We start from the raw sequence: 9998 nt of genomic DNA, 5'->3' as shown, positions 1-9998 counted from the left end.
TCACTGTGGCCCCCTTTCACTGCTCAAGCCATTTTTCTTAGCCCAGGCTCAAGGGTACTATATACAAAACCAGCAGCCTTCTCCTCAGCCCAAAGCTGCTTATCACATCCCCAACATCTTCCCCATCTTCCAGACAACCCTATCCATGCCTGATGGCCCAGCATGCCAGTAAGGGAGCGTCCATGCCTGACCCAGTACTGTAGAACAATGTGGTCACCATGTAGCTCCTTAGCCATGACAGGGCCTGGATGCATGAGAAGTAGACACACACATCCCAGGAAGGACTTCTTCCAGTATCTACATTTAAGGCTTTCCTTGGATCCTAGTCTTCTAGTAGAACATGTTCATGGCAGCTAACATGGCACCCCACAACTCAGGTGAGGTGTGTTGGTATATTTTTGCAGTCTCACAGGTAGGGCAACAACAGGAACAGCATACAGTGACTGGAGCAACCCAGCCACAGCTGGGTTAATGTACCCCACCATACCTCTTACTCCTGGATCTACATGGGCAGCAGCATGGCAGGTTGCTGCCTACCCACTGTGAATCTGCATGATGCTGAGCAACGGCCATGTGCTGTGTGATAGCTTCAGGCAAGCTGGATGATGCAAAGGGCAGCTAATAAGCTAGCATACTCAGGTTTTTCTAAAAAACATATTCTGCTTTGCAGCCGTCCTTTAGCAGCACCAGCCAGATGATTGAGTCACTACAATACAAAACAGGCTCAGCAATGAGCACTGGGAGCCTCTCATGGCTCCACTCATTCTCTTCCTAGCCCCCTTGCCCACGCCTCTCTGCCTCTCTTCCTACAGTCTTGGCAGCAGCCTGTACGCAAGAGGCACATGTCGATCAGAAAGCATGGCCCAGAATAGCTCCTCTGCTGGGAAATACTGAGATTTTTTTGGACCATCCCATCCTTACACTGACCTTACTAGAGTCAGTGCTGCTGCGTGCTTCTGAGGGATGCGATACAACTGGGCTTCTGCTATCAAGCACGGTGAGTGTAAGAAGACCAGCCTGAGTGTCCATCCAAAGCTGGTCATTCTTTGCTATTGAAGTTTTATCATTTGTAATTCAATATTTAGATTATTTTTATGCCATTTTCATTTATTTTCTGCTTTAAATTAGCATATTTTTTAACATTTGTCTATGAAAGAAAATAAAATAAAAAGGTCAAATATTTATTTAAATTTTATGGTAACATAACTTTTAAGGAAGTATAAAAATGAAAATGAGTAACCTCAATATGACCATCCGCTGAAATTGAACTTTTTATTTCACCAGCCAATTAAGTTGTTGTTTTTCAGATTAGAGATGGATGTTTGTTAATTGTTTTTGCTTACTGTTATTTTGCCCTTATTCTGTGGGAAAGTGGCACCAAACTCTCAATGTGAATTCTTCCAACTTTATACTAAACCTTACATTATCCTTGGAAAAGTATGTAATTTTCTTATTTTAAAAGTGATTTGAATTTCAAAATTGATCTCTGATCTGCCACCTTTTTTTAGTGTTCTAATAAATCTGTAAAGGTGCTTTCTCAACATTGTTCTCCCCTTTTCCTTGAAAATATAAAGCTGCCAATTCATTAAGGTCCAATAGTTACATCTCAATGCTTTCTGCACTGAACCCACGTGCAGATCCATTCTATACACGTTCACCTGTTTGTCTTATTTTTGTAGGCAATTCATCAGGCCTGTTCCCACATATCCAAAACCTGTGATGGGCCACCATGTAACCAGCCTGGATTGTTTAGCCAAGTTGTGCATTGAAGCAAAATCTTAAGTTATGAAAGAAGACTTCACCTGGATTTATATGACTCGGAACACCTGCCACAACAAATCTGTGTTCTCATCTCCTATGTTTATCGAATAATCATCAACGTGCATGGCAAAGCTAACCAAACCAAAATGTTTCCTGAACATGGCAGATGAAAGAGCCTGCAAAAATTCACCCCGTTGCCTCTCCCTTACTTCTTCTTTCCCTTTACGTCTGTCACTACTGCAAATTCCTCCATCTCCACCAGCCACATAGATAGTGCCAGGCTGCTCCTCAGGGCCGGGGGATGCTCCCCTCGGGGCCAGCAGGGAGCAAGGCAGGCCACCAGGGCAGCCAGCAGCAGCCTCAGCCCAGAGCACCAGGCACCTCCATGGGTGCAGAAATTCCCACAGTTTCAGCAGAACTGGTTGGGTTATAAATGTTACTCTCTGCTCTGAGGATAAAAAGCAATTTTCATGAATTTTCTGCATGAAGCAGCAGAGTTAAAAGCTTTGTGTGCTCCTGTCCTACAGAGTTATAGCCAATTCCCTTAGTTAGAGCAGGTGTGCTGGGTCAGTTATTTCAGGATCGGGTCACAGAATGCACTAGTGCTATACACGTTCACCAAAAGCTGCTTGCCTCCAGTTTGCTGTCCAGCATCAGAAACAACAAATAAAATGTGGCAGGTACATTTTTATCTATCTTTATCACTAAATTTTGGAGCAGCCAAATACACAAATTAAACCTCTGTGAGAATCTGAGTGTGCATTAGCTATAGTATACTTCAGTTAGGAAATGGGACTTGCTTGGACTTCATATAATGTGTCTTTAAACCTTTTTTAGGCTTATGTTGTCAATACTATTCATGTTTTACAGCAGAGAGGGAGCAATAGCTGGAAGTAAACTCTTTCTATCTTGGCCAAACAAACGGCAACTGCCGTGGAATGGCATGAAGTACATTGGAGAAGCCTGACCACACAAACACAGAGTAAACACAAAGATAACAAAGGAAAACATCTTGGATTTTTTTTTTTTCTTTTAGAAAAGATTAATTTGGGTTTTCTCCTATATTTCTCCAAAGAATAACTTGTTTTCTTCTTTGACTATTTTTAAAACATTTCACTGCCTTTAAATAAACCAAAATATTTTAGTGTCTTCCATTAACACCAGAAACAAATTAAAAAGACTTACTTTATATTCTTGATTTAATTGAAATACGGCAGGGTTGAATTCAGATTATTTAAAAGAATTAATCACTTCCAATATTTTTAAATTTTGGCCTGGTTAAAAAACCAGAAAGCAGAAAGCAGAAAGACTTGAAGGCATTGTTTTAATGAAACTAAGCTTGTATTTCTATTTGTTTAAATCCCTGCCACTCTTCCAATTAAATTAAGAAGTACTGATTGACATAGAACATTTCTCATATTTAAAAATATCCAAGTTAGACAATATTAAAATGTTTTCTTGGATGAGTGGTGAGGAGATACGAAGGACAGACTGAACATTTCTTTCACAGATGGAAAGAAATGGCTCAGCTGTTCTGTTTTACTTAACAATTTAAATATGACTTGTCAACGGCCCAGCACGAACACTAATACTTGGCTCCCTTGTGCTAGAGAAGGTCTGGTTTTTTTATCAGGGAGTGCAACGTTGCCACGCATTCTCTGACACTGTACAACACTCATTTCATTTGTGCACACAGACTCTTGCACAGGGAAGCTGGAGAAGGGGCTGGGAGTGCAGTTCTCCTCTATGGCCTGGGGCAGTGGAATGAGTTTCTACAGGCAGCAGCATCTCCCACACCCTGCTCCTGGCTGCAGTCTCCCTCCTCTGGACTGGCCTGCTGCCAGCTCTAGCACTCATCAGCCCTGTGTGATGCCAATTCTGTTACGTAAACTGACAGAAAACAAACCTAACAGTGAATTGAATACCTTCCCACCTGGCTGGTGAGTTGAGTCTGCAAGAGGGACCAGAGCCCAAGCAAGGCAGAGAGGGAGAACCTGTGGCTGGGAAGATGGACATGGGATGCAAGGGCAGGACGAGGCAGAGGAAGCAGGATCTCCTCTTCTTAGATTGTTTCAACTGTTGTGTAACTCCACCCTGGGACACAGAACACTGGCTGCAAGGCAGCAGCATTTCTTCACGTTTGCTAAACAAATGAGTTATCCTCAGACCTTCTTTGTCATTGAAAGTTACACATATGAATCAAATATTCTTTAATAGGTCATTTGTAGCTGACACAGGTACTTGTGAATGGCAAAGTGAGACATGCTTCATGATTAGGACTCTGAAAAGTTACAATATAAATAATAATTGTGGTGGGCACAGTGGATTTCTTTTACATCACTGCCAAACACACAGCTTGCAGAGTCAGGACTGGCTCAGAAATTACGATGAGCAAACTAGAATTTTCTTTCCTTTTGCTAGATCCAGCTATTTAATCATCTTTGAAGGATCAAGCCCTTTATGCTGTTTTGAGAGCAAACCAATCTCTTGGCACCGTTGGAAGAGATTGCACAGTTTCAAATGAATCTGCAAATTGCTTCAATCGGTAAAAAAAAACCAAAACCCAATGGATAACTAAGCACTTAGATCTGATGTTTTCTTTTCATACATTGTTGTCAGTCTCATTTGTGAAAGAGGATTTTGACCTATGTTCCTCATTTGTTTTCAGAAGAACTGAAGAGACTTGAAAGTAAGCGTGTAAAATTGTCTGTTTATTCCAGATTCTGAAACTTGTATTATTTTAGCCCAAAGAAACTATGATTGTTTCTAGTGCTTTGTTTCATTATCTTACACTTCTCCATACTAATGGGCATGAGCTACTTTATCAGCCTCCAAGCCTTATCCAACCTGATAATTTTCAAGCGGTTGGCTCTCTCCTCTATTTAGTGGTCCCGCCCAATTTAGCGTTATCAGCAAATTTAGGCACTTTTGAAATCACATACTCCCTTCAAGGTCATTTATGTCCACAAAGAAACCTGCAATAAAAGAATACTAATAAGATAGAATAAAAGCAATGAAATTCACTTACAGCTGAAATGTACCTTGTATGTCCTACAAAACAGGGGTACAATGCAGTGCTTTATAAAGCTGATCTGGTGGCACTTTGGTGGTTAATTTAAAGAGGCGTATGGCACATTTCAGTCTTGTTTGTGATTTTCCTTCCTCTTATTGCTTTTTTTCATGACCTTTAACCTAGCCTTAGTAAAGCAATAATAAATTAATGTCATTTCCTGGCTGATTTTGAAGCAAGAACGCCTTTGGAAAGCCACCTTTTCGTAACAGCACACCACAGGGAGAACCCGATTATATAACTTGTGTATAATGACATCAAAAGCTTCAATTTTTTAAAAATACTTACTGTATCCACCTCCTCAATACAGTTCTTTCTCTTTCTTGTATGGTAGACCTGAAAGGGGAAAGGAGTGGAAATTAGCCAAGTTTCAGGGAGAAAAGGTCAAAACCAAAGGACAATCAGGGAGATACATGTTATTAAAGATGGATATCTCCACCTACTCCATGGTGTGCCACCATGTACAGGGAGCATCTTGAATAATGGTTCCCAAATTGAGCTAGGTTTCTATGGAAAAAGAGGTTTTCTACGCAGGGAACAGATGCCCAGAGAAACAGATAACATCTCACTCCTGAAGTGACTGGCCTGTTTGAGCTGTAGATGTCTTATGTGGTGTAAGCACTTAAAAAAATAGGTTTTGTGTTGAAAAATTATTCACTGAGAATAAATTTTACACCTAAATATCTGCTTTTAAAAGTAGCTTTTGGCAGAATTTCTTTTAGAACTGATGTCAACACACACACACACACACACAGACACAGCCCCCGAATTTAACTGTCCAGCTTTTAACTCTTGGAATTATTTTACCTGTTATTGATAGTGAAAATGAACTAAACACATTGCTTCTTGTCTACCACATCTTTTTCCAAATTATTACTTGCTTGCTAGCATTCCCTTCCTTTTCCATCTGTCTGCGAGCACGGGGACCCTCAGTCCCATACCTTAGCAGCAGCAGGGGTGTCCAGGCTGGGCAAAAGGGGTTTTCTGCAGACTTCTGCTGCCATCCTGCTCGGTGGCCACCAGCAGCTTCCTTCACTTCTCCTCAGTGACAGTTTCTCCCCAAGCCACCGCAGGGGTAACTGCCCTCACCACAAAGTGCCTTGAGATCAGTCGGTGAGACACATGAGCACTGGGTGTTCCTGTCGGAAGGAACAAATCAGAGCAAGTGATTCACACTTATGGTGTCTCCCTGTCCTGAACTGTTTATTTCACGTTGCTGGCAGGCAGCAGGTGCACCCGCCAGCGCTCCCCATTTCCCTCCCATGTGCAGTGCTGTACAGCCACCATGCAGCCCTGGGCAGGCTCTGTGCCCCCTTACGTGTCGGGCAGCCCGTGCCCATTCCCAGTGTGGTCAGAGTCCAGCCGCCCTCTGAAGTGCCTTTCAGACACGCATAGGACAACTACCAGAGCTCTGCTGCCTGCCTGAACTGCAACTCCAGTCTGCTGGACAGCCTCAAAGTTGCTGTCCACAAATACTGTGGACCTTTCTTTCACTGTGCATCCTCTTTAATTCAGTTTGTTCTACCTTCCTGTGTTGCATCCTGACTATTCTTGAATATGATGCTGTTCTTAAGCATGGAACCAAACACTTTAATGAAATATGGATAGCCTTTTTTTCACTAACTCAGCAAGAAAATTAAAGATTTCAAGCACAACAGTGAGACATCTTTTTCCCCTTTAGGATATCATAATGAATGTCTGTTAGCACATTACAGTGCTATATAACTTCCTGGTTTTCTGTTTCCCAAAAATTAAGATCACAGTGGACAGAAATTCCGTGTGGTTGCAATCACTTGCTAATGAGAAGTTTGAAACCGTGTACTACTTTAGATGGTGAACCATGTTTTTTACATTTTTCCTAAAATCCCAGATAAACTTAAATTAGATTTCCTAAGCATTATAGCTATCTTTTCAGGAAATAAATACTTTTTTTAAATTATTATTTTTATGTTTCATATATATTTTAAAATTAGTTTCATTCTATTCCTTTTTCCATTCTGCAGTTGAATCCTAAAGTACACATGTAATAGCCATGTTTCAAAACAAATAAATAAATGAATGCATTCATCATAATGACCTTCCATCCCAGGACATTTTTAGCTTTGAATTTATGATGTTTCTCTTATGGCACAGGAACATCATGAAAAAATAGTAAGGGACTTAAACTTTGCAGATATTCCTCAGCAAAAGTGTACTCAGATATTACCGCTGTATAGCACATGGCTTAGACAGCTGGAATCTGTCTGCCTACCCTCCCTCCTTCCATACACTTAAAAAATATCTGATATTCATATTCTAATTCAACAACTGTTGCTTCAAGATAGTCACTAAATAGATGTGTAATAAACATTAACCTATGCAACATTTTCTCCTGTACTCTCCAGTTACTCAAATTATACATATCAATTTTTAAAATTATTCAGCTTGTTCTTAGGTGCAGTAATTTGTTGAATCAATTTAGATTTAATTTCCTATTACAGTCCTATAAATCCTTGATGTGCTCTTTTGCCTTAGTGATATTGGCTCTGTGGAAACAATTCAGGGGCTTTAGACATTTTTCAATATTCATCACTTTAAACATGATTAAAATTTTTCCCTCATATTCTTATTTGTGAGACCTTAAATTTAGGCAATAACACATTTAGGGCTCAGAATATTGCTTTCATTTCAAATATTGATGCAGCTCATTCAGGGACCTCAAACAAGTGAGAAAGCATGAAACTCATTGTTCTCAGTATATTGCATGGCAGGCTTCTGTTGCTTTTGCATAATCAATTTTCTCTCACCATAAAAATAGTGAGAAAGCCATTTTTATAATGCTTTTAATTGTACAGTTGAATACTGTTAATCTTTCATCTTGATGGGTCACAATAAGAAGGAAGAGAACATTTTAATCCAAATACAATCTGTTTCCTGATCCCTTGAATTTCAGGCAGTTTGCTGTTCCCAAGAAAGCCCACACATTTCTCCTTTGGCTGGATGTCACTGTCCTGTGCAAGCTCTGTGAGGACGGAAATAGCAGTCTTTGCAGGCTGATAGAGTCCTAAGAGATGCAAGGATCAGGCTTGTGGATTCTGCCTCTCATAGCCGTAGTCTATAGATTCTGGCTGCACATATTCATAGAAGTATTTTAACAAATAGAAGATACGTTAACAAAGAAATGTGTGTTAACATGTAGAGACAGCTGTGGGAATGCTTGGAATTTTACCATATCATTGTGTGCGTATGCAGGAAGAGACATTAAACCACCAGAGCAGACTGTGCTGTCTAAATCATCTTCCCTCAGAAGACCATGAGCTAGATGGAGCCTTTTGTAGGTGGAATCCATCCCATAATTTACAATAGCGAATGCCTCCTCCTTTCTTCAGCAAGCCTGAGCCCTGACCCCTATATGCTTCAGTGCATGAAGTGAGAAAGCAGGAATGCATTCAGTCTGACCAGGATTGATTCTGCTAGGCTGCAGCTCGCCAATCATCTGAACCTTTAATTTGTTTTCTCATAAGTTCTTACTTTTCCTTTCCTGCTTCCTTTGAAGAACATGGAATATTGGTGATCTTAAAAAGTAGTTGTGTATGAATTCTCAAAAAAAAAAAATATCGTCTTTTGAAAAGTCAGATACTGCTCCTGACTTTACAGACATGCAAAAATCTAATCAGCAGTTTTGACAGCTCAAGGAAGGTAAGACTTTTCCCTAATTATATCTTAAGTTTAACTGATCGGTAAAGACAAGCACTGATTGAAGAGCTTATAAAGAATTCATAAACTTATTAAGAAAGATTATTATAAGCTTCTTTTTTCGTTCTTCTTTTTCTAATTGAGCACTTAAAATCCTCTAAGTGCTGTATAAACAGTAGGTAAGTGATCTTCATTTACCGCACTTCCCTGAACTACATCACCCCACTTCATGGGCTTAGAAACTCAGAAGTCCTATCTACATGAAGACAGGGATTTTTGATACAGGTTTTTTTATTTCCATTTTGAAAACCAAGAAAGATTTATTTCAAACCACAAGCACATCTAAGTATTACAGATTTTTCTAATTGCTTTTGAACTCATGGAGATTTTTGTTCTGCAAAATAGTCTGCTGAACTGAGTTCAAGTTGAATGAAGGGGGACTTCTAAACATTCATTCTGTGTGTGTGAAAACTGAGTATATATTCTGTCCTTTAGTTTTTTACCTTTCAGCTGTGTGCAATCCCACTTCTTGTTTTATGACAGATTGCTTCCTTTAAGTGCTTGTGATGCCAGAGCTTCAGCATCTCTAGGACCCTTGGTTCCTTCAGAGAATCCCAGTGGTTTGTGAGTTGTGACTTCTCTTTACAAAGTTGGGTTGCCTCTTCCTCAATGTGTCAGGTACACCCATGTGCCAATTATTTTTATTCTTTGACAACATTTCTGTTGATGCATCCCATATGAGTTATGCAGTTCAGATCTATGGCTTCCCAACTCTCTGCTGGAATCTTTTAAAAAGTTAGCATCACAGTAACTACTTTCCCATTCTCTGGTACACAGCCAATTTCAAGTAAGATACTACGCTGCATGGCTGGTAATTCCTAGTGTCCCTATGGAACCTGATAGGTCAATACTATATGGTCCTAGCAATCTGTTATTGTTTGGTTTAGTCCAGTTTACCAACGTGTTCTGTAATCTCATCTACCAGCCCTCTCCCTATCACTAGTTTTGCATGTTTCTCAAGTTGTTTTTTGACCTGTGTTATGTTCCTATCCTGGACTTAAAAGAACTCGTGATTCTGTCTGTTTCGTGCACTTCAATACATCATTACATCTGCTTTTCAGGCATGCAGGCTTTCTTACAGGATTCCTAAAGGGTTTGGGTTTTGGTTTTGTAAGAAGTGGTAAATGTTTGCTCTGTGCCTCTGTTAGGATGGCTTTTAATTGTCTGTGTCACAAAGGTGTTTTTTTCTGTCCTTGCTTAACAGACCTCATTTGTATGCAACTTTGAAATAAGCATGAGATTTTTTGCTTTTGTAGTTCCTGCAAAGAATATCAAGTGCCAGTGCCCTGTGATCGCTGTGACTTTGTGCAGTAAAATTATGAACAAGGTCTTGCACGCAAGGCCAGCCGAGGTGCTGCTTGTCCTCCAACTGCTGCACAATGCAGTCGTTTATGCTATCTAAGGATTTGGTCTCAGCTTCACGACCTGATAG

At 40.2% G+C, this 9998-nt stretch overlaps 1 long non-coding RNA gene across 1 annotated transcript; it reads right to left on the bottom strand.

Moving 5' to 3' along the window:
• Positions 1–4174: 4174 nt before the first annotated feature.
• Positions 4175–6591, bottom strand: LOC114014790 (uncharacterized). Its single transcript, XR_003558421.2, has 4 exons — positions 6150–6591; positions 5773–5970; positions 5120–5167; positions 4175–4736 (listed from the first exon to the last, which is right to left on the bottom strand). It is a non-coding gene; the product is annotated as an uncharacterized LOC114014790 (long non-coding RNA).
• Between the last annotated feature and the right edge of the window lie 3407 nt (positions 6592–9998).

Source organism: Falco cherrug, chromosome Z, assembly GCF_023634085.1.
Source record: "Falco cherrug isolate bFalChe1 chromosome Z, bFalChe1.pri, whole genome shotgun sequence".
NCBI classification, from domain to species: Eukaryota; Metazoa; Chordata; class Aves; order Falconiformes; family Falconidae; genus Falco; species Falco cherrug.
Note: the sequence above shows the minus strand (reverse complement) of the source record. Positions and strands in the feature narration are given on the sequence as shown.